This window comes from Chionomys nivalis, chromosome 6 (genome assembly GCF_950005125.1).
Source record: "Chionomys nivalis chromosome 6, mChiNiv1.1, whole genome shotgun sequence".
Taxonomy (NCBI): domain Eukaryota; kingdom Metazoa; phylum Chordata; class Mammalia; order Rodentia; family Cricetidae; genus Chionomys; species Chionomys nivalis.
The window spans coordinates 93998327-94024843 of NC_080091.1; the positions used below are offsets into that span (position 1 = coordinate 93998327).

General features: G+C 45.6%; 1 protein-coding gene across 1 annotated transcript in view; it reads left to right on the plus strand.

The window, feature by feature from the left end:
* The first annotated feature begins 280 nt into the window (after positions 1 to 280).
* Tmem150c (transmembrane protein 150C) overlaps positions 281 to 26517 on the plus strand; it is a 69756-nt gene continuing 43519 nt past the window's right edge. The window contains exon 1 of the mRNA XM_057773038.1: positions 281 to 662. The gene's annotated coding sequence lies outside the window, so the exon portion shown is untranslated. The remainder of the gene's footprint in view (positions 663 to 26517) is intronic.

The following is a 26517-nucleotide window of genomic DNA, read 5'->3' on the forward strand; positions in this document are numbered from 1 at the left end:
GAATACAATTTTATGACACTAGGCCTGGACACAAGGGATTTAGATGAGCGAGCTGGCTGTAGGAGCGCGGCCTTGAAGTCCTCTGTCCATTGTCAGGGTCAGAAGTTGGCCCTGTGTCCCTTCAGTAAGACGAAAGAAAGCTACGGGAGGGCAGCGGGTGACCAAGAACTACACAGGGCTGGCGGGCCTGAAAATGAATCCTAGGTGCTGTGTGCAAAGCCCTAGGTGTGTGGACAGAAAAGAACCAGCAGGAAGGTTACAACAGGTCGGGAATAAATAACCAGCAGGCGGAGGATTCCGGATTCCGTTCTGCCTTTTGTTGGGTGAGGAGCGCCAGGCAAACGCGTCTACCTTGGCTTTGGAAGGAAGCTGTTGGACCGTCCACCCCCGGCCACGGCCCCGGATGACTAGGAGGCAACCGGGGACTGGGGGAGGTAGAACCCGGGACCGCGGAGCTCCGCGGTCCACCCGAGGCCCCGCAGCGGGGACCCCGGAGTAAGTAGGGGACCGGCCGCGCTGCGGCGGGAGGGGGCGGGCGGGCAGATCCCACCCCTTCCTGAAGGAAGCGCCCTCCCCGCCGCGACTGCCGCCGCCGCCACCACCGCCGCCACCGCCACCGCCGCCGCAGGTCACGGCCCGCGAGCCGCTGCCGCTCGGAGCAGGTAGGCGCGGCGTCCTCCTCCGTCCCTCGGCCCCGCTGCCTGGCCCGTTCGGCTCCGGGTCCCCGCGGAGACACCACCCGGGCGGTGGCACTGCCTCCCCAGCCCCCGAGCGCGTGCTCCCGAGCCCGAGGCAGGCGGTGCGGCTCCGCGGCTCGCCCGCCCGTCCCGCTCCCCGCCGCCGCAGTGCCGCTCGCGGCCCCCACCCTGCCCGGTGACAGGTGTTCCACCTCCGCGGCCGCTCCCGGGTGGGGACCGGGAGAAAGCGGCAGAGCTGAGCCGACCCCGGACGCTAACTTGCGGTGCCCCGCTGGGCGCGCGTTCCTGGGAAGAATCGGGGATTTGGGGACTGAGCGTGGGCAGGGCTGCCGATCGCCGGGCACTAGGCGCTCTGGTTGTCGGTGGTCATAATAATTTTAAAAAGTCGTCAGCCTCGGGTTATGGAGAGAGCCTTCACTGAGTGAATGGTTTTCCCCTCCTGAAATGAATCAAGGGAGAACGAGGGGTTTCCCAGTTGAAACCCATGTGCCTTCGCCCCCCACCCCCACCCCGTTCATCCCTCTCCATTCACCCCTACCCCCCCCCCCCCGTGACACTTTATTATACCCTAAGCACTTTGCTGGTCTTTCGGGTGCGGTTATTCCGGCCAGGTCTTTCAGGGCTGGGCCAGGGGTCTGATTGCCTGTGTGCGAACACAGCCCAGGTGGAATGGAAGCCAGCCGATCTCCCTGGGCGATCCCACGCTGACCTCCTGTATGTGTGGTCCTGTTAAGGAACCGAAACATATTGGCATATTGAAAAAGCAGGGCAGAATAAAGCAGTTCTTAGATCTATTACAGTAACACAGCCGAAAGGGCAATATTAGTTTCTGCTTCTCCAGTTCTCTGCTTGAATCGAAGACAGATTTTAATAATGCAGGACTGTAGCTCCATTCTGGGCTGCAGTTAATAAAAAGGGAGACGAATGCGAATGTAGCAGTTAATAAGCTGACCCACTTAAAGTTTCCCATGTTGAGGGTGAACCGTTAGGCGCATACATGTAATAAATGCAGAGGAGTAATTTTATAGTCTCAACTTTAATGCACCAGATACCTAACTTTTTCTTACATGTGTCCCAAAAAGGACCTTACTTCTAACATTAACTGTGGCTGTCTCTCCGTCCCTCCATGCGTGTGTCTCGCTCTGTCTCTGTCTCTCTGTATCTGTCTGTCTGTCTCTATCTCCTTCCCCACCCCCCCCCATCTATCTTTCTCTCTCTGTCTCCTCCCACACACACAAGGTCTCTCTTATGTAGCTCTGGATTCCTGAAACTTACTCTGTAGACCAGGCTGATCTCAAACTCACAGAGATCCACCTGCCTCTGCCTCTTGAGTACTGGGATTAAAGGCGTGCGCCACCACACCTAGCAGCTGCCATCTCTGAATGAACTAGAAGTGTGAATTTAATCTTCATGGCATGAGCATGGGGATCTTAATGATTTGCCCTTGATGTATAAATTGCTTAAATGTTTTGCAAGCCTCCCAAGTTGGAAGCTCAGAAACTGGTCTTAGTTAAGTTGACATTGAGCAAACATAAACTATTTGAAAAACGCATGTTTATAGTCTGCAGTTAGCTGAATGACACTTGTTTGACTTTTCTAAATTTGCATTATAATATCTAGATAGCAGTTGCTTAATCCATGTGTTTCTCGCCAGATGCTTTGTGAGGGGGGCAGTTTGCTTTGCAGGGTCATCGTTTTTCATGAACATGATGATGCTTCCTGCTGGTCTCTGCTCCAGCCTGCTGCCACCTTGCTCACCGTTGTCCCCTGGCAGGACTGTGTTCACTTGTGCCGCTTTGTGACTGCCAAACTCCTTCCTCGTAGCCAGTACCTCTGTAGTCCAGTGGCCAGATGAGCGGGCAGTCTGGAGCCCTGAGAGAGGGAATGCGTTTCGCTGTAATCTGGCCCTTTGGGATCGTTTCAGTGGCCAATTATGCAGAAGGATACTGAGAAGTCGATGCACTGCCTGGCTGGCGGTCTTCCTCTTCCTAAAAAGAACCTGTGACATTGGCCTCAGGACTTAGTAGGAATGAGGCTCTTGTCAGGCCCACGTGACTATCATTATCATACTGTTGTGCGGTCTTGGGTAGGAGTGCGGTATGCACATGTGCGTACATGCGTGTGTGTGTGTGTGTGTGTGTGTGTGTGTAGGCCCGTGGTCGATGTTGCATGTCTTTCCTTAATCTCGCGCCATGGTTGTTTTTTGAGATAGTTTCTCACCAAACTTGAAACTCCTTGATTGTGCCAGGTTGTCTGGACCAATGAGCTTCAGAAGTCTACTACCTCCCTTCCTGTCACCATGCTCAGCCTTTTTCATGAGCACTAGAGCATTCAAACCCAGGTCCCATGGCTTGCCTGCCAAGCACTTTATAGGCTGAGCCATCTCCCCAGCCCAAAGTGGAAATACTCAACACAGAGAGCTCAGACGGGACAATAGGAACAATATGAGATGAAGGAAAATTCTGGGTGTTCGCTGGGTCATGCCAGCTCTAGTAGGTTAGGCAAGATTTGGAGCTCTCCTACCGGGTTAGAAATGAACAGTTTTCTCTTTAACGTCTATATATAACCTTGTCGAGATCAGCACTACCCAGTAAAACTTTCCACATGGATGGGAATACTCTATAAGTCTGTCTTATAACCACAAGTCACGTGTGGCTGTTGAAATGTGGCCAGTACAATTGTGGAACAGATCTTAAATTTTATTTAAGTTTAATTAATTTAAATTGCCACATAGGGATAGTGGCTACCACATTAGGTAGTGCAACTCTGAATTCCCACCACTCATTTCTGATAGAGATACATTTTGATGGCAATTATCCCTTAATTAGGGGGAAGTAGAAATTTGCATTATACTGCCAGGGATTAAGATTTAACTCGGGAATCCTGACTTATGACAAAGCACTTGGATTTGTGCTGGAGTTCATTCCTACTCTAAAAACAGTTGACTTTTTAAATTCCTGTCTCTGTTACAAAAATAAGCATCACTCCTGGGTGTTGGCACTGTGTTTGGGTGGGTGCTTGCACAGGAGCATTTGGGCGGGTGCTCACACAAGATGAGCATTTGAGTGGGTGCTCACACAGGAGCAAGTGGGTGGGTGCTCACACAGGAGCAAGTGGGTGGGTGCTCACACAGGAGCATTTGGGTGGGTGCTCACACAGGAGCATTTGAGTGGGTGCTCACACAGGAGGAGCATTTGGGTGGGTGCTCACACAGGTGGAGCATTTGGGTGGGTGCTCACACAGGTGGAGCATTTGGGTGGGTGCTCACACAGGAGCATTTGAGTGGGTGCTCACACAGGAGGAGCATTTGGGTGGGTGCTCACACAGGAACACGTGGGCGGGTGCTCACACAGGAGCACGTGGGTGGGTGCTCATGCAGAAGCATCATTTGCTCTTGTGCACATTGAGGATCTCATCCATTCTCAGTGTTGGTTTCTGCACTTGATAGGTTTAAAGCCAAGGGGGAGAGGTATAGAGAAAGGAGGGCAACCGCCTGACTGTTCCTCTCCTCTCAACCCTGAGAAAAGCGATAAAGGGCTTACTCCAGGGACAATTGAGGGCTGAAGTCTTCATGTGACAGCCCTTCATATCTGGCTTCTTTCTCTGGGACTTCAATCTAGACACCTCTCCCCCGCCCTTGCTCCACACTGCCTGTGGGGTTTACCAAATCCACTTAAAATACCGCCTACTATCATCTTTAGTAAAGTGGGATTTGATTCAGCTTCTACTGGATGGCTTCCATTTCTAAACTAACTTGCTTTGATTAAAACTGTTATTTTGGTGGTGGAGAAAGCACACTTTATAATGAGATGATTTCACAAGACCTTGCCTCTCACATTTCTTGAATGAGTGGCCCTCACCCAGAGGCCTAAGAGCTCCTCTGCAGGGGAGAGCTGAGAGTCATCGGGGTCCCGGTCTCTGAGGGAGGAACAATCTTTCAGTCAGTTATTTAGGGATTGTTGAATGTGTTGGGATGTATTAGAATTAGGTTAAAATAGCCATAAGGTACTTTTGACTTGAAGATATTAACAGTCATCCCACAAGGTGATGGGGATGCTTAAATAAATTTAATGAATGCTTCATAGAGTTCCAATACCATGCCAAAGTCTCTGAAATAAAGTAACATGTCTTTTTAGCTTTTTTTTTTAAAAAAAACTTTATTAGTGTTTTCATACACCATAGTATTTTCAAGCTTATCTTGGGTCTTAAAATCAATTTCTAGATGCGAATCAGCATTTCCCTTCTGAAACAGAACCAGAAAGATGCCTGTACATTCCTCTATGGAACCTTCTGTTCCCTCCAGGTATAACCATGTCCAGGCCACAGGGAAGCAGGCAGATGTGGCTTGAACACTGGAGAAATGGGACATCTGGATTTAAACCTTCACTGCACAGCCCAGTTCGTCTCTTCAACATGATTTAGGCATGTTCATTATCTGCAGTTATTTGTGTATGTGTGCGCGTGCGTGTGTGTGTGTGTGTGTGTGTGTGTGTGTACTGGTTCAGATGCAAAGTCCAGCTTGTGAAATTCATCTTGTGACCCCTCTTTGAGAAGACACATGTGGTCCCCAGCAATAACCAGTGCTTACCTAGTACTCCATGCTGCATGCCCCATGTGAGTTATCCTGTTTTCTTTTGGTGAGGGAGTTCTGTTCCCCACACTACCTACGTCTCATTTGGCAGTGAAGCAATCAGTCTGGAGACAGACAGTCCACGAATTCAGTCACCCTACGCCCTGTATGTAATAGCATCACATACATAGACAGGACATCTGCAGGCCTGTGACGCTCAGGCGCTGTGTACCATGGCACTCGTGCCAATGTAATGATTTTCTGCATGAGACTGAGCGTGATAGGGAGAGGGAAGTCACTACAGTTCTAGGGTGAGGAGCCCTCACTGCTGCCAGCCAGTGGTCTCGGAAGGTTAATACCCTTGGAGAGGAGAGGCGGCCTGGTGCCTACAAAATCTGAGCATCCTGGAGACTGACAACCTATTCCATCTCCAGCAGTGTGTTCCTCCTGCCTACATCCCATAACTTTTGCATTCTGACTTGCAACAAGCAAATGACAAGTACTCTAAGGAAACAGGTCTGTCTCCTAAGTCCCCTGCTGTGCAAAATCACCAACATTTTCTTTTCAAAAGTACTTCTTTCCTGTGAGGGCCTCTTCGCATAGTCCTCAGACAGTAAATGGAAAACAGCTGGGCGGCTAAGCCAGTTGTGCAGGCTTACCTGGTGCTGGAGAGGTCCTGGATCTGCCCCCAAGCCCCACAACTGGAAAAAGAATGTTTAATATAAATAAGAACATAAATGAAAATCGGTGTCTTAGGAGGTCTTCAGACTGAGGCTGGAAATCTTTTCCCCGCTCCACTGCCATCTAGAAGCAGATTCCAGGTTTCCTTTTGGACCGGGGTAAACACAAGTGACCAGAGACCGTGCTGGGTAGAACAGGAGAGGCCACAGCTCACCAACATGCTTAGTTTCCCTCTGCTGAAAGTCCAGAGGCTGTGGTGAACATGCTAAAAAATCTGTAAACGACTCACTTTGTTTAAGGCCACAGAATTGTCTGCTTCTCTGAACGGTGACATCGACTGTGCCTGTGGAACCGAGCTTGACGAACTGTCTTTGAGAAAACACTGCAAGTCGTTCTTAGCTGCGGCAGCAGAGGAAATCAGCCTGCGGTTGAAATGGCATTATCTCACCCTGAAGCATTCGTAGTGAATGACTATGATAAGTAATGTAAATGCAAGCGTCTCCAAACAGAGCTTAGGAACACAGCTACTGTTCATCCAGCGTGTGGGGGCGAGAAGCTGAGCCATTTCCCCACCCCTCATTGAATATTATTTTTTAAAACCCATTTTGTGTGTTTTTTCAGGTATAGTATCGTGTAGCTCAGGTTTGCTTTGAGATATACACCTATATCTCTTCTCCCACACATTAGATGGAGACTTCAGTTTCCCTCCCCTTCACTCCTCCCCGTTCCACACACACCCTTCTTCCTCGGATTCCCTCGTCCTCTGTTTCCCTTGATCTCTTTATACGTTAACGTCAGAAGATGACCCAAAATCCCAGATCCTCTTCCCATAGGTTGAGATGAAGGCATGTGACAAAATTAAACGTTCTGATTAGGTTTATTCTATTCTTTCACATTTGTGATGATTCGGCTGACAAGGAAATGTTTTAAACGGCATTAATTGGGAGTTTTAAGACATGTTAAAAAGTGCTGTCTTAAAATAGCTAAAGTGACTGTTACAATGCTGGAAATCTACACTAGTTGGTTAGAGTCTGGCAAACTGTCAACTCGTGAGTGAATAGAAGAGTTAAGCAATGGTGACATTGGGGCTGGGGAGATGGCCCGGTGGTTTAGAGTGCTTGTTCTCACAGAGGACCTGAGTTTGATTCCCAGGACTCACATGGTGGCTCATAACCATGTGTAACTCCAGTTTGGGTTATGGATCCTCTTCTGACATCTGTCTGCACACCAGACACACACTGTATACACGTGGCAAAACACGTGCACACATGAAATCAATAAATAAAATGGTGACATTGTTGTAAAACAACAGAAGCAGAAGTATTAGTTTTAATTGAACTTGGGTGTTAGTTTATTAAAATGAGGCTACTTCTGTGGTGTAGCTCTCTTGGGGCTCCTAACAGAAGTAAAAGTTAAAGCTTCCAACCCCAGATCCACCAAGACTCCATGAAGATGGATCAGTAACGGGATGTTAGGCTAGGGGTAACATCCTTTTGTGACACTATATCTCCACACACCCTCCACTTCAACGCTCTAACATTTTTAAATTTTTACCATTTTTATCAGTGACAGCACAGCGCCTGCAAGGACCATGTTTATATCCCTTGTAACTTTAGCAGCTAATGCAATTTATCTTTAAAAAGACAATTATCTTCCCTATGACATTTTGATTGGTATTTCTCCCTTTTAATTTCAGCTTATACGTGGCATAAAAATTGATTTACATGGAGGGAAGTGTACTGCCATTTCATACCATAATTTTGATTGTACATCTAGGCTTGTAGACCTAAAGAGAAAATTTCTCCATTAACTGAATTGCAGAACAACTCCAGCTGTGACCAGCTAGGGACACGTTGTGATCTGTTAAGACCACGCCACTTACCCAAGTCATGTCTGCTTGCAAAGCCATTAACAGAGTTCAGAGATGTGGCTTCTAGCTCTAGTGGTGCCTGTAGCATGGTTCCTGGCTCAGAGCCTCAGAATGACTGCTTGAGGGAAGGAATGGGATGTACAATTGTGTATGCATGTATGCAAGTCAGTCCCAGAGTTTAATGTCAGGTATCTCCTCCAGTTGTTCTTCCTTTTGAGTTTTGAGACGACTCTCATTTAGATTAGTCTGGCTAGACAGCAGACTGCAGGAATCCGTCCATCTCCACTCTCCAAATCCTAGCACGACGGTGTGCATGCCTGGTCTTTACATAGGTGCAAAGGATCTGAACTCAAGTCCTCAACTTGCATGGCAAGCACTATGTTGACTGAGCCATCCCCCCCAGCCTCTCATGGTGGCTCCTTTTCTCCCTGTTACTTCCTTCTTATTAATAACACGGATTTTAACTCATTCTTTCTATGTGGAAAATTAAAAGTGTTCTAGTTGGCAATGGTTTCCCTGTAGGGTGTCTGAAAGCTACACAACGCCTTTGGAAGTCACATGATTTATCTCTTGGAGTCACGTGGCAAGTCCAGTTGCCTCGGGAGGAGGAGGCTTCTTTACTCTCTCAGACCACGACCGCTTTACACTTCCTACATACTGTGAACCAGGCTGTCTTAACACAGTTCCTGGTCTATACCTAAGACTCACTTCCCCTTCAATTGTGCTCTTTCTCTTCGCCTTCCAATTAACCCATACTCTCTGTGTTTAGAAGTTATAGTCGGCAATTTAGTTTTATCTTAGGGCATTTGACTATCTAATGGCAGAGTCCAGCAAAATACTATAAAGTTTTACTAGACATAACCACTCATCTGTCCCCACATTGCCTAGACTGCGTCTATACCACCAAAGAGTTGAATGTCGGGGTCAGTGACTGTTCGGCCCCCAAAGCTAATGATATCTACAGTCGGGCCCGTTGTGGGATAGATTTTTATGAACTTTAATTCTACCAGCCGTATGTGGCTTTAGATGTAGTTAGCATGTGACCTGCCTTCTTGTGCTGTCTAAAGTGCAGTATCCTTCCATTAAGTACTCCAGAGAGACCCTTGACCATTGACAGGCATGGGCATGTGCTGAACTGATGGAGTTCTTAATGAGCTGCTACTTCGGACAGCGCCACTGTTTGCTGGGGCACAGGCAAGCCAGGGGCAGAGGTTCCTAGCCTGGTTGTGTGGTAAAACCATCTGAGGAGCTAACGATCAAGCTGCATCCTTGATCAGTCACCACATTTTTTTTTAAAAACTCTCATGTGATCCCATCAAGTTTGGCTGGCGAGGTGGCATCAGAGGGTGACAAGGCAGTCTGTGTACCTCAGTGTTCCCTTGAGGCATTACAGAGTGTGCCTATGTGATGAAGGCTAATGGGGCTGATATTATCTTAATCATGAAGACTGTGACAAATCTTTGAGGTTAGAGGCTAGGCCCAACAGGTTGCCATAGCAACAAGGGCTCACTTACCCCCATAGTGTCAAAGCGCCAATTTGTGTATTACAGGTTAGCATCAAAGAAGGAAACATGGGACCTCTTCTGATTCTTATGTCCAGGGCTTTACATTACACCTTCAGAACTCATTTCTGCCGTAACCGTATGTCTGAGATAAGCAAGTGCCCAGTGCAGGAGGAGTAGCCAGGTAAACAGAGTGGGTTAGCATAATACTGAAGAAGCATGGGATATTAGGAGAGAACATTGGTGTAAAAACTAGCCAACACAACTGACCCCTTGTCATTATGATGTAAGCCAGAGTCATTGGGAAGACGAACGAACTCTCAGTTGAGAAAATCCCTTCCTAAGATTTCCTGCAGGAAAGTTCATAGAGATTTTCATGATTGATGAGGGAGGACCTCCCACTGTGGGTGGGGGCCACCCCTCAGCAGGTGGTCCTGAAGTGCATTAGAAAGCCAGTCTGCGCAAGCCCCGAGGAGCAAACTAGCAAGCAGCATTCCACCAGGATTCTGTTTCTGCTCCTGCCTCCAGGTCCCTGTCCCGAGTTCCTGGCCTAAGTTCCCTCAGTGATGGGAGTGGCCTGACAGCCGTGAGATGAAACAAACCCTTCTTTCTCCAAGCTGCTTTTGCTCATGGTGTTTTATCACAGAAACAGAAATTCCGGGACAGTCACTCCTCCAGTCTGCTCCAGAGCCAGTGCCTCCTCATTCCGAACATTTTGTATCTTGTGTGGCTTCGTGCCTCTTCTCTTCTTGATCGGTGCCCTTCCATTGGTCACACGTTTGTAGTCTATTCATTCATTCTTTTCTGACATTAAATAAAGCAGGTGGATCCCCGCAGTGGGGCTCTGTTGTCACTGAGATACTGGTAGGAGCTGCATCTCTGCGTGAACAATTGATCACAAAATGAACTGAGAACAAATGCTCAGAGAGCTTCGCCAAGTGAATTCTTCCACAACCTAGTGTGACTCAACAACCTTAGAGACTTCTTCAGAGTAGAATCAGACCAGTGACTTTTTTGTTTTGTGAAAAAGAGGTTAAGCGAGTAGAGCCCTCCTGGCTTGGAATTCAAGGTCCTCCTGCCCCCGCCTCCCTGGCACTGGGACTGTAAAGTGTGCACATCGCACTCGGCTTGTCTCCTCGTAAATGATGGGTTCACTTAGTGTAATTTCCTAAGGCTCACACTGCTGCAGATGAGAGAAGCTCCTCTTTCATAACCGAAATGCTGTACTGTATGAATACACCACATTTACAGCAAAATGATCTCAACTTTGAAGAAAAAGTAATACTTGTTAGTATGTGTAAGTATGTTAATACTCACACAGACATACAGAGAGAGAGAGAGAGAGAGAGAGATCACCATCTACCAAAATGGGTTTTTAAAATAGCAGTATATGGCAAAGGCTGTACTGTTACAGGAAACATGTCTAGTTATATGTACTTTTAAGTCCATGAGACTTTGCCCATTCTTGTGTATACACATTTCTTTACTGTCAACCGGTAGCTAGTCTTAGTTAGGGTTTCTATTGCTGTGAAGAGACACCACGACCATGGCAGCTCTTATAAAGGGAAACATTTAATTGGGGTGGCTTGCAGTTTCAGAGGTTTAGTCCACTATCATCACGGTGGGACATGGTGGCTCGCAGGGAGACATGGTGCGGAGAAGGAAGTGAGGGTAGAGAAGGAGCTACATCTTGGTTCCCCAGGCAACAGGAAGTGGTCTCAGTATCACACTGAGCAAAGCTTGATCAAGGGAGACCTCAGAGCCCACCCCACAGTGACACACTTCCTCCAGCAAGGCCACGCCTCCTTTAACAAAGCCATGCCTCTTAATAGTGCCACTCTGTAAGAGTTTATGGGGACCAATTACATTCAAGCCACCACAGCTGGACTATAGGAATAAGAACCAGAACACTGCGAGTATTTAAGTGTCTAGTGGGAATTCAGAGAGTGTAGACAGAGCGATTTGGGGTTTATTACAGGCTTGTCATTGATTTAATCTGATTTGTGCCTGTTATTTTGCCTTTCTGTACTAATTTAACACATCCTCTCAAATACTGATTTTAGTAAATTTAAGACATAATGAATATAATTCTCCTGCTATTGAATGCTGAGCATGTATCATTAAGTGTGTGTGTCACCTTTTCTCCTTTCTCCTCCTGTCTTCTATTCTTTCCCAGTGGGAAACTAAAATCAGGAGGAGTTTCTATTAGGAACCCTATAGATGTGTGGGAACAGGAAACATCACCTCTCCTAAGAAAACACAGCTCCGCAGACAGCCACGGGGCCAGTGTGAGCTGATGGGGATATGAGATTGACTCAGATGAGGATTAAGTGAACTGTGCAGGCAAACTTTGTACAGAGAAAGAATTAGAAGTTTGTCGTTCACGCTTATTATGCTTTTAGCGTGTGCCAAGCACTGAGCCTGGTAAATTATATGACCACATGCATATGCAAATATTTGAGGTCGATTCACTACTCTACTTGAAAATAAATGAATTGACATGTTCCATGATGATAGAAATCTCCTAAAGTCAGACAGAATTCAAGGCACCCTGTTCCCTATCGTGGAAGACTAAATCCATGGTGTTTACTGTTCTTCATGATACTCGAGTCGGTAACAATATAACAGACATTTGAAAATTGCTGCAGATAGACCCCACATTTTAGGGGGTGGTGCTTTTATACATTTGTTACATTTTATACATTTGTCCATTTCTGCTGTATGATTCTGAGATGTTTGGATTTATGTGTTTTATCTGACCTTCTATATAAATATTCTTTAACTTCTCTAATATTTTAGTCTGTTCTCTGGTCTCACGGTTTTTGCTAATAATCCCATTTCCATATGTCTTTATTTCTGTCTCTTGCTAGAACAATGGAAATAAACACAATAGTATTAATTTACTCTAGTTTTGTATATGGGGAAAGGTCTCTTCTCATCCTAATGAATAATATTGGCAGATAGGAAGAGCAGGGAGGAACATCATAGAGCCCTCTGACCATAGTTTGCCCATGTATTTTCTAAGGGATGAGCAGTGTTTTATTAAATGTCGTTCAATATCAATGGAGCTCACCTTTGACTCGTGAATGCTTTATGCTGATGATATCAATATAAATATTTCTCAGGATAAACCCTTTTAGGTTATGAGAGTGTTTTTGAGACAAAATCTGACTGTGTTGCCAGAGCAGCCTGGAACTTCTGAGCTCAGTTCATCCTCCCACCGTAGCCTCCTGAACATGTAGGACAATAGGTGTGCATATGCTAGTGTTTTGCTGACTTCATGTGTTGTATCCAGTTTGGATTCTTCCCCATGTTGCTCATAAGAACGGTAAGCAGTTACCTTCGGGGATTACACTGTACACATACTTTTATGTTCTGAATTTTCTATCTATATACTGTAAGAACTCTTAGATAGTTTTTTTAAGACACATTATAATGGTTGTATTATATACTGTGTGTTCATTATAACTTAATCCTTCCAGTTTTAAAATGTAAACATTATGTTTTTACTTATTTATTGTGGAGATGTGAGGACAGTTTGCAGAAGTTGCCTATTTGGTGGGTCCTGGGATCGAACTCAGGCCATCAGACTTGGCAGGAAACACCTTCTCCTACTGAGACATCTTGTCAATCACTTAATCCCTGTATTCATTCTTTTATCGTTCAAGTTTTCCCTGATTGTTTACTGTTCCAACACATCCAGGTTTGAGTCTGAACCTCTGTTCCTACCCGTTGCCATTTCCTTAGCATGTTTGTTTCCAGAGGCCTCAGCAAGTCGCCACAAACAGCAGCCCTGGAAGCCAGAAATCCAGAATTAAGATGCTGGCCCTTTAAAGTCTTGCTCCCTCTAAAGAGTCCAGGGACTAGTTTCTCTTGCCTCTGCGAGCTCTGTGTGGCACCATCAATGCTCTCTGTGGCTGTCATCTGTGTCTGTGTCCTCCCCTCACTGCACAACGACACCAGCAGCACCAGGAATCTCTGAGGACCTCTTAAGATTGTCAACACCCACCTCACAAAGGCCCTTTTTCAGATAGTCACACTCACAGGAAACGGGGGTGAAGACCTGGACATATCTTTTCCGTGGCAGCCAGGTTCACCGTGACCACAGATTTGTGTTGGCGGACAGATTTCTTAAGCCTCCCGATCCCATTGCCACTTGTCTTCCTCGACTGTCTGGAACCTGACGTTCTGTCATCAGGGTATAGATCACCCCCATTTACCTACACTTGCCCTTGCATTAAGAATCTGTTTTTAGGTCTTTACCTCTTGGACAGAGAAAAAAAACGAAAACTTTGGTGAGTTCAGCAGAAATTCCTGCATACAGCGGGGCATTTCTTTCTTCTCCCATAAATCTTTCTTTGCATCATTTTCTCCCATTTCCCCCGTGCTCTATTCCTGTGGCATTATCTGTAAAGACCATCGCCCTTTCTCATGCTGCTTATAAGAAATCCCACAGATTATCACTTACCTTTTAGTTTTCCCAAAAATTTAGTCTAGGTGGTCAAAAATATCGGTATCCATTTGTGATTCCTTCCTATATTTCAAATTGAAGAAAATACTTTCTGAGGGCTGCTCTTGTGCAGGACCCAGGTTTTTTCCCCAGAACCCACAGTGGCTGACAACTCCCTGAACCTCCAGTGCCTAGGGCTCCGACACTCTCCTGACCTCCCTGTGTGCACAGGCTACACATACCTACCTGCAGGCAAAACACCCATGCACACAAAAAGAAAACAAGGCAATCTAAAAGAGAGGGAAGAATGAAAATGCTTCCCTAGGCAGCCCTGGGCTGAGGATGTCCCCCAGGTTCCTGCCTTTGCTGTAACCAAATGCCCCGCAAGAAGCAGACTAAGGGATAAGGGGTTTATTTGGCTTCAGGTCACAAATACAGTCAATCATGGCAGGAAGGCAGGTGGCAGGGGATGGGGCAGCTTGTTGCATTGTGTCAGGAAACCGGACATGAGCGCTCGTGCTCAGCTTCCTTTCTGGGACTCCATCCTGTGGAGTCAGGCTGCCCTCTTTACAGGTAGGTCTTCTCATCCCACTTAACCTAATCTAGAAAATTCCCCATAGGCATGCCCAGGGTGGCTATAAATCCCATCAACTTGACAATCACCTTATTCCAAGGGAAACTTTGGTTTGACTGGCACACCAGGATCTAAATGAATAGTTATCTTTTCCATTTGAAATTTTATTTTCCCAGCACATTATTGAATGATTTGAATGATTGCTGTATTTATCCGTGGTTCCTTTAAAACACCTGTTCTCAGTGAGAGGCGCTTTTTGCCTCCCCTGCCCTAGGGATATTGGGCAGTATCAGCATTTCTGTTGTTAGAGCTGGGTGGGTAAGGAGCCAGCAGGTAGAAATGGGGATGCAGCTACAAACCTCACAAAGCACAGGGCAGTCCTCCAAGCAAGGGGTTAACCGGCACAAGATGTCAGCTGCAGCTGGACTGACAGAGAACCCAGGCTCCTGGGGCTTCATCCCAGAACATTTTTAAATATGTAAAACCCCCATTCCTCATCACTCCAGCCTTGCTGCGTGTGGCCCCTTTGAGGGACAGCCAGGGTTCAGACCAGTACCTACATTTCCGTAGGTTGAACTGAAAACCCTTATAGGTACCATGCACGTTTTCATCAGTGGGACCTGAAGTTGGGTGGCCTCTGGCTTGCATCCTCCCTCAGAGATGTACTTATGACCTCCCCACTGCACACCTAAATTGCTTTTATGCCCCGTTGGCCAGACCGGTCCAAGCGAAGTCTTTCAATTGGTTGGGCGGAAGTACAGCAGTTTCCTGGTGATGGTATAATGGACATGAAGCATTTTGCTTCTGCAGCCGAGTGGAGGAGTTTGTCTTAGGGCTATGTTTTCTGCTCCGTTGACTTGTTGGTTTCTGTGCAGGACACCATTATTTTTAACGCTGAAGTTTATGATACACTTTGTCTTTAACCTGTGTGAGAACAGTGATCTTCATGAGCCTTCTATGAAACCAGAGTGAAGAAAGTTGTAGCAACTTAATTCCCAGGTGTGTTAGCATTGCACAGAGATGTGTCATGTGTTAGCATGTGCCAGCATTGCACAGTAGGTGTGTTGTGCGCCAGCATTGCACAGAGGTGTGTTGTGTGCCAGCATTACACAGAGGTGTGTTGTGTGTCGAGACATGCCTCCCTTTTTCAGGGTTTGGTGGAGTTTTTGTTTGTTAGTTTGTTTTTATTCCAGCTTTGTTAGGAGAAAGCATTGCTGTGTAGCCCAGGCTGACTCTAACTCATATTTTTTCTGCTCAGCTGCCCCACTGCAGTGGTTATAGTTATATGCTATAACACCCGGCCTAACACACACTTTTTGAAAATGTCCTTCCCTCCCTTCTCATTGCGGAAGTTGGGAGGAGGCCCAGGAATCTGCATTCTGAGGAGCACCCCTTGTGACTCTGAAGTAACCCTCCCTCAACCCCACTTAGGGAGATGCCACTGTGAAAGCCGTGTCCGACCTGAGCAGCCTTTGACTGCCTTTCCTTTTAATTATCTTCCAGCGAACTTTATCCTCCATGGTGTACACCTGTGCACGGTAAATGGATTCTTTTTTCTATTACATCTTGTAACTGTTATTGTTGATATACAGGGAAAGTATTGATTTGTTAAATGTTTTGTATCCAACCAATTTGCCCAGCTCTTTTGTCAAATAGTTGCACCTCTGCAGGTGAGGAGACGAAGGTGCAGTTGCCGGAAGTCCTTCACCTGCAAACAAGTAGTTTTGACCTTCTTTACAGTGTTACCTTACCTCTACTACTGCCATGGTATGTAAGTTAGAAGTGGGGCTGCCTATTGATTTTATATCAGCCTTTATCTAGTCCCAGTCTATTTTTAGGAGGAGGAGCAGTTCTCACTGTATAACCCTCTGTGACCTGGAGCTCACTATGTAGAACAATATATACCAGGCTGGCCTTAAACTCTCGGAGATCTGATGTGGGAGGTCCTTCTGTATATGTGTTGCTTTTATTGGTTGATAAATAAAGAAGCTGCTTGGGCCTACAGCAGGGCAGAACAAAGCTAGGCAGGAAAACTAAACCGAATGCTGGGAGAAAGTAGGCGGAGTCAGAAGAGATGCCATGTAGCTGCTAAGGAGAAAGATGCCCATGGGAGCCCATGGAACATTGCCAGTAGGCCATGACCTCAAGGTGATGCACAGATTAATAGAGATGGGTTAATTTAAGATATAAGAACTGGCTAGAGATATACCTAAGTGATTGGCAAGGCAGTATTTTAATTAATGCAGTTTCTGTGTGATTATTTTGGGTCTGGGCGGCTGAGAACAAATGAGTAGTCTCTGCCTATAGAGATCTGTCTGCTTCTGCCTCCTAAGTGCTGGAGTTGAAGGTATGCGCCACCATGCTGGACATCCCAAGTCTTCTTAATACTGCTTTTGTCACAGGTAGGGGTCGGGTGGGCACAGCGTCCCCTTTGTAGGTTTCATTAATAAAATAAATTTCAAATGGACTCAGAACGGAACTCCGGGGTAGCTTACTGGAGTCAAAGAGAAAAAAAGCAGGGCAGGCAAGTGGGAGGGAGAGGTTGGGGGTAGGGGGCAGGGAGGAAGGAGGAGGACAGAAGGAGAGAGTTATGAAAGAGCCTTGCAGGACAAGAAGGACATGCTGGAGTTCAGAAAAGAACCGATGTCCAGGGCCTTTGCTCCTTGTAGTTTTTATTCAAGGGGTACAGAATTGCTCTCCTCTGGGGTGACATGGGTCTGGGGTATGAAAACAGATCAGGAAATGTTTATCATCATATCATCTGATTCAGCCTGAGTCCCCTTAGAGTGGCTCTAGGTGACTTGGAGCTCAAGGTGTGTCTTACATAGGAAGGAATGGAAGCTGACTGTCCATACTGTCATCAGCTCCCCTTTGATCCCTGTGGCCGCTGTCAAGCCCCTGTGTCTGTCCATCTTCTGCGTTGCCATTATCTTCACATGATCTGTGTGTCTTTATTGCTTACAGAGAGGCCAGCACTAGCCATGGAGGCCAACACTTGAAAATGTGTTACTAGCAGCTTGGATGTTTTCTTGTATAGTGTTTGAAATCTGCCTCCTTAAAAAAAAACAAAAACAAAACAATAAAAAACATTTTAATTCCTTATCTGCCAGAATATTTCTGATCACAGATATTTCTTTTGTCTCCAAGAAAATTAACATTAATATTCATATTGGAAATAATACTTCAGAAGAAGATAGCTTTAAATATAGCCTTTCTCCCCCACCCCATCTACCCTCTCCTCTTTTTTAATACACACAACAATTTATTTTACTTTTATTTTTGTGTCTGTGTATGGGTGCCTGTGAGTGTGATACCCACAGACACCAGAAGAGGGTGTCACATTCCCCTGGAGCTGGAGTTGTGTGCAGTTGTGAGCTGAGCAATGGTGGGAGCCAGGTACCAAGCTCCAATCCTCTCAAAGGGCATTCAAGGCCTTTAACTGCTAAGCCATCTCTCCTGTCCTCCCCTCTTTTTAACTAGGGTTTTAGGGTGAAAGCCCTTGCTCCGGCTGCCCCAATTGGCTAGACTTGGCCACCCATTCCAGTGTGTCAGCTAAAGAATTGTGCTGAAAAGCAGAGAAACAAGATTCAGTAAATAGGCACTGGAAGAGGAACAATGAAGGATCCAGTGACCCCCTCCCTGTTCATTTTGAATGTCCTGACAAGAGCATTAGGTTTAACCTGAGGAAAAACGGGGAGGTGGGAGATAAGCATAATGAAGCATCTGTTGTCGCCGCAGCTTTGGGCCCGGGAGATGGGCTGATAAATTGTTCATCTGTAATTGCTTTCATTACCTGAGGGGACTAGTCTGGTTCCTACATGATGCTCTCTCCTGTTCCAAGGTGCAGCCTTGCTCTTCTGGGTAACTGTGTCACATGGCGGTGGGGTTAGTGGAGGGTGAGAAGCCGTCCTTCCTCTGAGGTTCTACTCTTCCTGGAATACAGAGAGACAGCCAGCCTAGGACAGTGACTTCTCTTCTGTCTTAACCTTTGGAAGGAGAAAAGTAAGCTAGGCAGATAGAAGCGGAGAGGATTCTGGTCCAAAGCAGAGGAGAGAGAGACAAAGCAAAGGCAGAGCTGCCAGGCTTTCACCCCTGCCCGTTGTGGTTCACGTGAGCAGTCAATGCTCTTTAGCCAAAGCAGCTTCCAGGGGCCTGTGGCTGAGGAGTGATGGCTCCAGGTAGACACCTCCTCTAAAACGGATTTGTTGGCAATGGTGGGATCTCTTGATTTACATTCTTTAACTGAACGGGTGACATCTCCATGACCCTGGTACTTTATCGAGAGACTTCCAACTCTAGAAAGCCACACACTGAGAAGATGGAGCCAGAAGAGATCTTTCTAGAACACTGGAAGTACACATTAGCGCTAAGGACAGTAATAATTGACATTTCTTTATAACTTTTTAAAGATTGTATATATACACACACATGTGCAGGTCTCTCTCTCCCTTTGTGTATGTGTGTCTCCCTTTCTATGTGTATGTGTGTATACACATATGTGTGCAGATCTGTGTATTGGCTATGTGTGTATAGTGTGTGTGTATAGTGTGTGTGTATAGTGTGTGTGTGTGTGTGTGTGTGTAGGTCAGAGGAAGATGCTGGGTATTTCCCCTCTATCACTGTGCCTGTTCCTTTGAGATGGAATCTCTCATTAAATTTGGATTGGATCTGTTTGTGCTCTTCCCCCAAGCTATGCCAGCAGCTAATAAGTCTGGTGATCCTCCTGCCTCTGTCTCCCCCATGTTCCTCCTGCCTCTGCCTCCCCATGATCCTCCTGCCTCTGCCTCCCTCATGATCCTCCTGCCTCTGCCTCCCCCATGTTCCTCCTGCCTCTGCCTCCCCATGATCCTCCTGCCTCTGTCTCCCCCATGATTCTCCTGCCTCTGCCTCCACCATGATCATGTGCTGTTTCTCCCTCCCCACTGCTGAGGGTACAGACTTGTCCCACCATACACCACTCCTTATGCTGGCGCTGAAGATCAGAACTCAGGGCCTCACATTTACCAGCAAGCTCTCTTACCCTCTGAGCCTCTTTCTAGCCCTTGTAAAATTAATTTTTAGTGAGTACAGAAAATAGTGACTTTCTTCATTACTTGTTCTTACATGTATATTATTATATTTTGCTCATGTTCACCCCATCACCGCTCCTTATCTCTCTACTCCTGCCGATCCTCTGCCTATTTAATAGGCATTCCTCCTGCCTTTGTATCAGTGAGAAATTGATGATTTATAGCTAAAGTAGTTTATAGATGCTGGCTTCCTTAACATAAGTTTCATGATAGGGACCAAGGACATGGATCAGTATTACAGTGCATGCCTAGCATGGATGAAGCCCTGGGTTCAGCCCCCAGCACTGCATAAGCCAGGCACGGTGGGAGCATATTTATTTATAAGTGCTTGGGACGTGGAGGTATAAGAGGAGGCAGGATTTCAAGCTCATCCTTGAATACAAGACAAGTTTGAGGCTAGCCTGAGATATATGAGGCTTTATCAAGAGGGAGAGGAGGAAGAAGAGGAGGAGGAAGGGGAGGAGGAAGAAGAAGAGGAAGAAGGGGAGGAAGAAGAGGAGGAGAAAGAAGAGGAGGAAGGGGAGGAGGAGGAAGGGGAGGAGGAAGAAGAAGAGGAGGAAGGGGAGGAGGAGGAAGGGGAGGAGGAAGAAGAAGAGGAGGAAGGGGAGGAGGAGGAAGGGGAGGAGGAAGGGGAAGAAGGGGAGGAAGAAAAGGAGAAAAGAGATGGAAAGAGAAAAGGAGAGGAGAGATGAAAAGCAGGAATAATTTTTTTATTTTATGTTTTGAAAAAAAGAAAACTATCTTTTTTTCATTATACATAGCAATCCAAGTTCCCACTCCCTCCCCTCCTCCTATTCCCTCCACTTAACCCTCCACCACACCTCTCATCCACTCCTCAGAGAGGGTAAGGCACATTGCTTTGGGGAAAGTTCCAGGCCCTTCCTACGAGAGCAGGAATAATTTAAGAACATCCACAGCCATGACTGGTCCAAGTTCTTTGAAAAATATCTCACAGCTGTTTATCCTTTCAAAATCGGTAGCTCAGGACATAACTCAGTGATGTAGTACTTGCTGAACATTGATTACGACCAGAACTTTTAGTCTCCAGTACCACAAAATAATAGATAGATGGTAGGTAGGTAGACAGATGATAGATAGATAGATAGATAGATAGATAGATAGATAGATAGATAGATAGATAGATAGATAGTGACAGTGCACCTGAAAATGCAGAGCCACTGACGAGTGTGGGTTTTATTTTAAGGCTGGTGTTCTGGTTTTGACTACACTCTTCTTCAAGATCACAATTGCCTGGTAAGCCTACAGCAATTTTGGTTCAAGAGCAGCCTAAAGAATTCAGTTGATAAAACAATTCAAACAGAAAGGGCTTGCCTATTGCTTTAGACAAATACCTTTGGTTTTGGCTCAGGAAGTGCAGTTCTCATTGTAACTGCTCAGATTCTGGAATGATTAGATGTAAAAGCTAAGAGAGCTATATAGACAGAAACTGATGATCCTGTGGAGACTTCTGAGACAATCGTTGCTGATACAAAGGCAGCACATAGACTTGGGATATGAGGATGAACACATCAGGGGTTCAACTTCTTACCTATTTAGTACCCTGATAGCCATGTACACTTTCATCTTGTGTTGGAGATCAACACTTTTGAGGCAGACATCCAAAAAAAACTGACCTATGTTCCTTCTATTCTTCTTTTTTATTTAATGAAATTAGTTTTGAAAGTGGCCATGACAGGGGAATATAAAACTGCACCAGTTTAAAACTATGAGCATTACTTTATCATCTTTATTTGGAAATAAAATCGGTCTATAGTGCTCAGTTTTTAGAAATAAACTTACTGATTTGGAGCATCAGAAATAGTCCTACTTCAAAAATTTTTGGATACCTTACCATATTTTTCCATATTCTGGCATTTTTTTTACATTGAAATGAACCCTTCTATAAATGGTTGTAAAGAATAATTTTCAGAAAAAGTTAACTTTGTTATTCTCATGTGGGATATAAAATTGGGTACCAGTTAAAGATGCGGAACTTGCTCACCACTGTAGAAGCAGGGGGAGGGGTGTTGGAGCCAGGTGGGCTAGTGCCGGGAAGAATACACTGTAGAGCACCAGTTCTCAACCTGTGGGTGGTGGTCCCCACAGTGCTCACAGGTCAGGCATTTACACTGCTCTTTATAACCATAGCAACAGTACAGTTCTGAAGTGTCTTAAGGTTTCTGTTGCTGTGAAGAGACGCCATGACCACAGCATCTCAATAAAGGACAGCATTTAACTGGGGTGGCTTACTTACAGTCTCAGAGGTTTATAGACCATTGTCATCATGGTACGGAGCATGGCAGCGTGTAGACAGGCATGGTGCTAGAGAAGGAGCTGCTACATGTTGATATGCAGGCAACAGGAAGTAGACTAACACACTGAGAGTGTCTTCAGCATGTGTGAGACCTCAAAGCCCACCCCCACAGTGACACACTTCCTCCAACAAAGCCACACCTCCTAATAGTGCCACTCCCTTTGAACCATTTTATTTCAAACCACCACATTCAACTCCCTGGCCCCTAAAGGCATGTAGTTGTATAATAATGTAAAAATGCATTCAGTCTAACTTAGTCTAAACCTTATCAAACTTATTTAAAAGTCTAGAGTTCAAAGTTTCTTCTGAGATTCATGCAATCTCTTTACTGTAATCTCCTGTAAAATCAAAATAAAAAAAGCAGATCACATACTTCCAACATATAATGGCACAGGATATATGTTGCCATTCCAAAAATTCAGGGAAGGGAGCATAGTGAGGAAATTCTGAACCAAAGGAAGACCAAAAACCAACTGGGCAAACTCCAAACTCTGAAACTCCATGTCTGTTGTCAAAGTGCTCTTCAGATCTCTGGCTCCATCTAGCTTTGTTGACTGTGACACACGTCTTTCTCTTGGGCTCGTTCCACTCCCTGTTAGCAGCTCTCCGCTGCAGCATCCCACAGCTCTGGCATCTCCATCACCTTGGGGTCTCCAAGGCAATCCTGGCTTCACTTCCACAGCTTCATGCAATGGCCTCCCTAGGCCCCCATTCAGGGACACCCATGACACATGGCTGATCTAAGTGGCTTTTCTTAGTCATGGAGGCAAAGTCCATAGCCCCTTTCTTGTAAACTTAACTCCAGAACCATGCGACCAAAGCTGCCAAGTTGTGTTGCTTGCTAGGGCTGAACCGTGATCCCTTGTTTGATTCCACCTTCGCCATCTTTGTTTCCTATGGTTTCCTTCCTGCCTAAGCTTGGCTGTCCTAGAACTTGCTCTGTAGACCAGGCTGTCCTCAAACTCAAAGATCTGCCAGCCTCTGCCTCTGAAGTACTGGAATTAAAGACATGTGCCACCACCACACTGGGCTCTAAACTTTAATTTCTTTTCACAAGTTGGAAACTTAGCTATGTGGGATCTTGCCGTGAGCTTACCACTTGCTAAATTCCTTTTTTTTTTTTGATTGATTTATCTCTTTGAACAAAGAACTTTGCTCCATTCAGCTTCCCGGTCTCCTTTTCGAATGTTTTCCTTTGCTCAGCTTGCTCCTTTTCATTGTATGTCTCCATTAGAGTTAGTGTTAGTAACTACACAACAGAGTCTATACTAGGCTTGTTTGAGATTTCCTCTGTCAAGGGACGTAATCCAAAACTTTAGTCTCAGCAAATTTTTCAGGCAAAGGCAAAAAGCAGTCACATTCTTCACTAAAATATCACAAGAATAATTTCTAGACAACATACTAAAATTCTTGTCTTCTGAAATCAAATCACTGTTAGCACACTGTCTCCCATGCTCCTACTGGTGTGACCCATTAAACAGTGCTTAAAGCATTCCACTGCTTTCCTAACACAAAGTCCAAATTCCTCAAAACCATAGTAAGGCCTATCACAGCAACACCCCAGTCCCTGGTATCAACTTCTGTCTTAGTTAGGGTTTCTATTGATGTGAGGAGACATCATGACACAGCAACTCTTATAAAGGAAAACATTTAATTGTGGTGGCTTGCTTACAATTCAGAGGGTAAGTCCATTATCAGCATGGCAGGAAGCAAGGTAGCATGCAGGCAGACATGGTGCTAGGGAAGGAGCTGAGAGTCCCATGTCTTGATTCACAGACAACAGGAAGTGGTCTGTTTCACTGGGCATGGTTCATGCATATATGAGACTTCAAAGCAGGTCTCCACAGAGACACACTTCCTCCAACAAGGCCACACCTCCTAATATATTAGTGTCATGCCTCCCTTTGGGGGCTTTTTTCTTTCAAGCTACCACATGAAGTAACAATGAGCTAATTTTATGGTTGGGGGTCACCACAGCACAAGGCATTGTATTCAGGGTCACAGCATCAGGAAGGTTGAGAACCACTGCTGTAGAGCAACAAGACTGAATTACAGGTACACAGAGCCATGTGAAGGTGAAGACGGAAGCAGACGTGGTCCTCCTGTGGGAAAGTGAGAGAAGCAGGAATCAGTAGTTTGTACCTCACTGAACAGATCTGCGTGTCTGCAGATAAGACTTGTTTCGCATCATTCTCAGTGACCTGCGACTTAGTTTTATGTAATATATGTAGTTATTGATGTAGGTTTATGCACACATATATACACCAATTTATGCTGGTGTGTAAATACATGTTATAGACACTGCTAGCGCTTTTCTGTATGTCTTTATTTCAAGGTATTTAATGTGTCAGTCTTCTGTAGTGGAGGTGATGATTTAGAAAGCAGCTCTCATGTTTCCTTATGTCATTTTGCTCCTAGTAAGTGACTGACATGTCCAGCACTTAGAAGGCTAAGGCATATAAACAGTGGCTGCTCGTTCATTGCCAGCCACCCAGACCCAAATAATCACACAAACTATATTAGTTACAGCACTGTTTGACCTACTAGCTCAGGCTTCTTATTAACTAGCTCTTACATCTTAAATTAACCCACTCCTATTAATCAATGTATCACCATGAGGTTGTGGCCTACCAGTAAAGTTCCAGCATCTGTCTCCTTCAGCAGCTACATGGCATCTCCTGACTCTGCCTATTCTCTCTCTATATCTCTTCCAGTCTGGCTATGTTCTGCCCTGCCATAGGCCAAAGCAGCTTTATTCACTAACCAATAACAGGAGTCCAAGGCTAGACTAAGGAAGATGGTGAAACCCTACCCCTCCACCTTTGTTCATTTAAAAAATTCATTATTTGTTGCTTTGGCTTTATTGTTAGCACCTTCCTCATTTCCTTGTTTGTCTGTCTTTTTCTAGATGAACAATGAGAATGCTAAGTCCTTCTCTTCCTTTCTTCCTTTCTGGTAATGAAAATACTGTGGCCACTAATTTATCTTACAAGTAGCCTGGGCTGCATCATCCAACCTGCTCGGCAAATTTAGAAAGATTTGCAAGTCTACAACCATTCTCACCGGCAGGTTCACTTTTATTAGATGTCTGCTAACTGCTAAGCCTGTGACTTCGCTGCCCTGTTCACTCTCCCTTTTCCGTTCTTCACTGGCTGCTTCAGGATAGACAATCCACCTGACTACTCAGGTGCTCAGTTCTGCTGTGAGTCTCTCAGGAAAAGCATCGTAAGACCTCTGTGATCCCGGCTCTTCCCTGAACTTTCTCCATGTGTTTTCAGTTGGTTCCTCTCTTTTCTCAGCCCAGTTGTAACCTGCTTTCTGACCCCAGTGAAATACAAGAGCCATTGAAGACAGTGCTACAGAAGCACATAAACTGCCAGATCTTGTGACTGCCTCTCCATCCTAATTGAGCTTTGAGGACACATTTTTGCCTTGCACTGTTCTCTCCTTGGTTTTCATGCTTCATGATATCATTCTCTCCTCCATCTCTCCTACTTTCAAGACCACCTATTGGCCTTTCTCTTGCTTCCTGATGTGAGGGTTTGTCCATCCTTTCTTCTCATCTTCTGTAGTTTACCTGGGCTATGGCACACGTACATTGGCTTGAATCAGACCCTTGACGATGCTGACCCCCAAGCCTGTATATTTAACCTACTCCTCTGAGTTGTATGTGTGTCTGTGTCCCTCTCTCTTGAATGAGGCATCAAAATGGTGTAGCATCAGCGGTTCCTATCTATTCTCATGGTGCAGCATCCATGGTTCCTATATATTCTCCATGGTGCAACATCCATGGTACCTATTTATTCTCCATGGTTCAGCATCAATGGTTCCTATCTATTCTCCATGGTTCAGCATCAGTGGTTCCTATCTATTCTCATGGTGCAGCATCCATGGTTCCTATCTATTCTCCACGGTGCAGCATCCATGGTTCCTATCTATTCTCCATGGTGCAACATCCATGGTACCTATTTATTCTCCATGGTTCAGCATCAATGGTTCCTATCTATTCTCCATGGTTCAGCATCAGTGGTTCCTATCATGGTGCAGCATCCGTGGTTCCTATCTATTCTCATGGTGCAGCATCAGTGGTTCCTATCTATTCTCATGGTGCAGCATCCGTGGTTCCTATCTATTCTCCATGGTGCAGCATCCATGGTACCTATCTATTCTCATGGTGCAGCATCAGTGGTACCTATCTATTCTCCATGGTTCAGTATCCATGGTACCTATCTATTCTCCATGGTGCAGTATCCATGGAACCTATCTATTCTCCATGGTGCAGTATCCATGGTACCTATCTATTCTCCATGGTGAAGCATCAGTACCCTATCTATCTGCAGAGCTCTTACTGACTCTTCCAGACAAAATTGATGACTTCCTCTCCATGTCCCCACAGCATTTTATCCATACCAATTATACAGCACTTATTCTATTACAGCTAGCTCTGTAAGAGTCCTCCTTCCCCTTAGATTATATGATCTAAGTTTGTTATTGATGTTCGTATTTCCAGCACCAGGCATGGTCCTGGCACCAAACAGACAAATATCACATTATCACAGATTATCTTTCTGCTTTCTGCACCCAGGACCCCTTTTCTTTCCCTCCACACTCTTCCTTCTTTCCCTGAATATGAGTCTTCTGAGTATGAATAATTAGACAAAGGTCTTGCCATGCAGGGGGCAAAGTTTCATAGAATTCAAGCTTCTAACCCTCTTGTCTGTCTATTGCCAGTCGGGGTTCAAAGAAAGAAGCAGACCACATGAGTCTGCACTCATGTGAGATAGGTTAC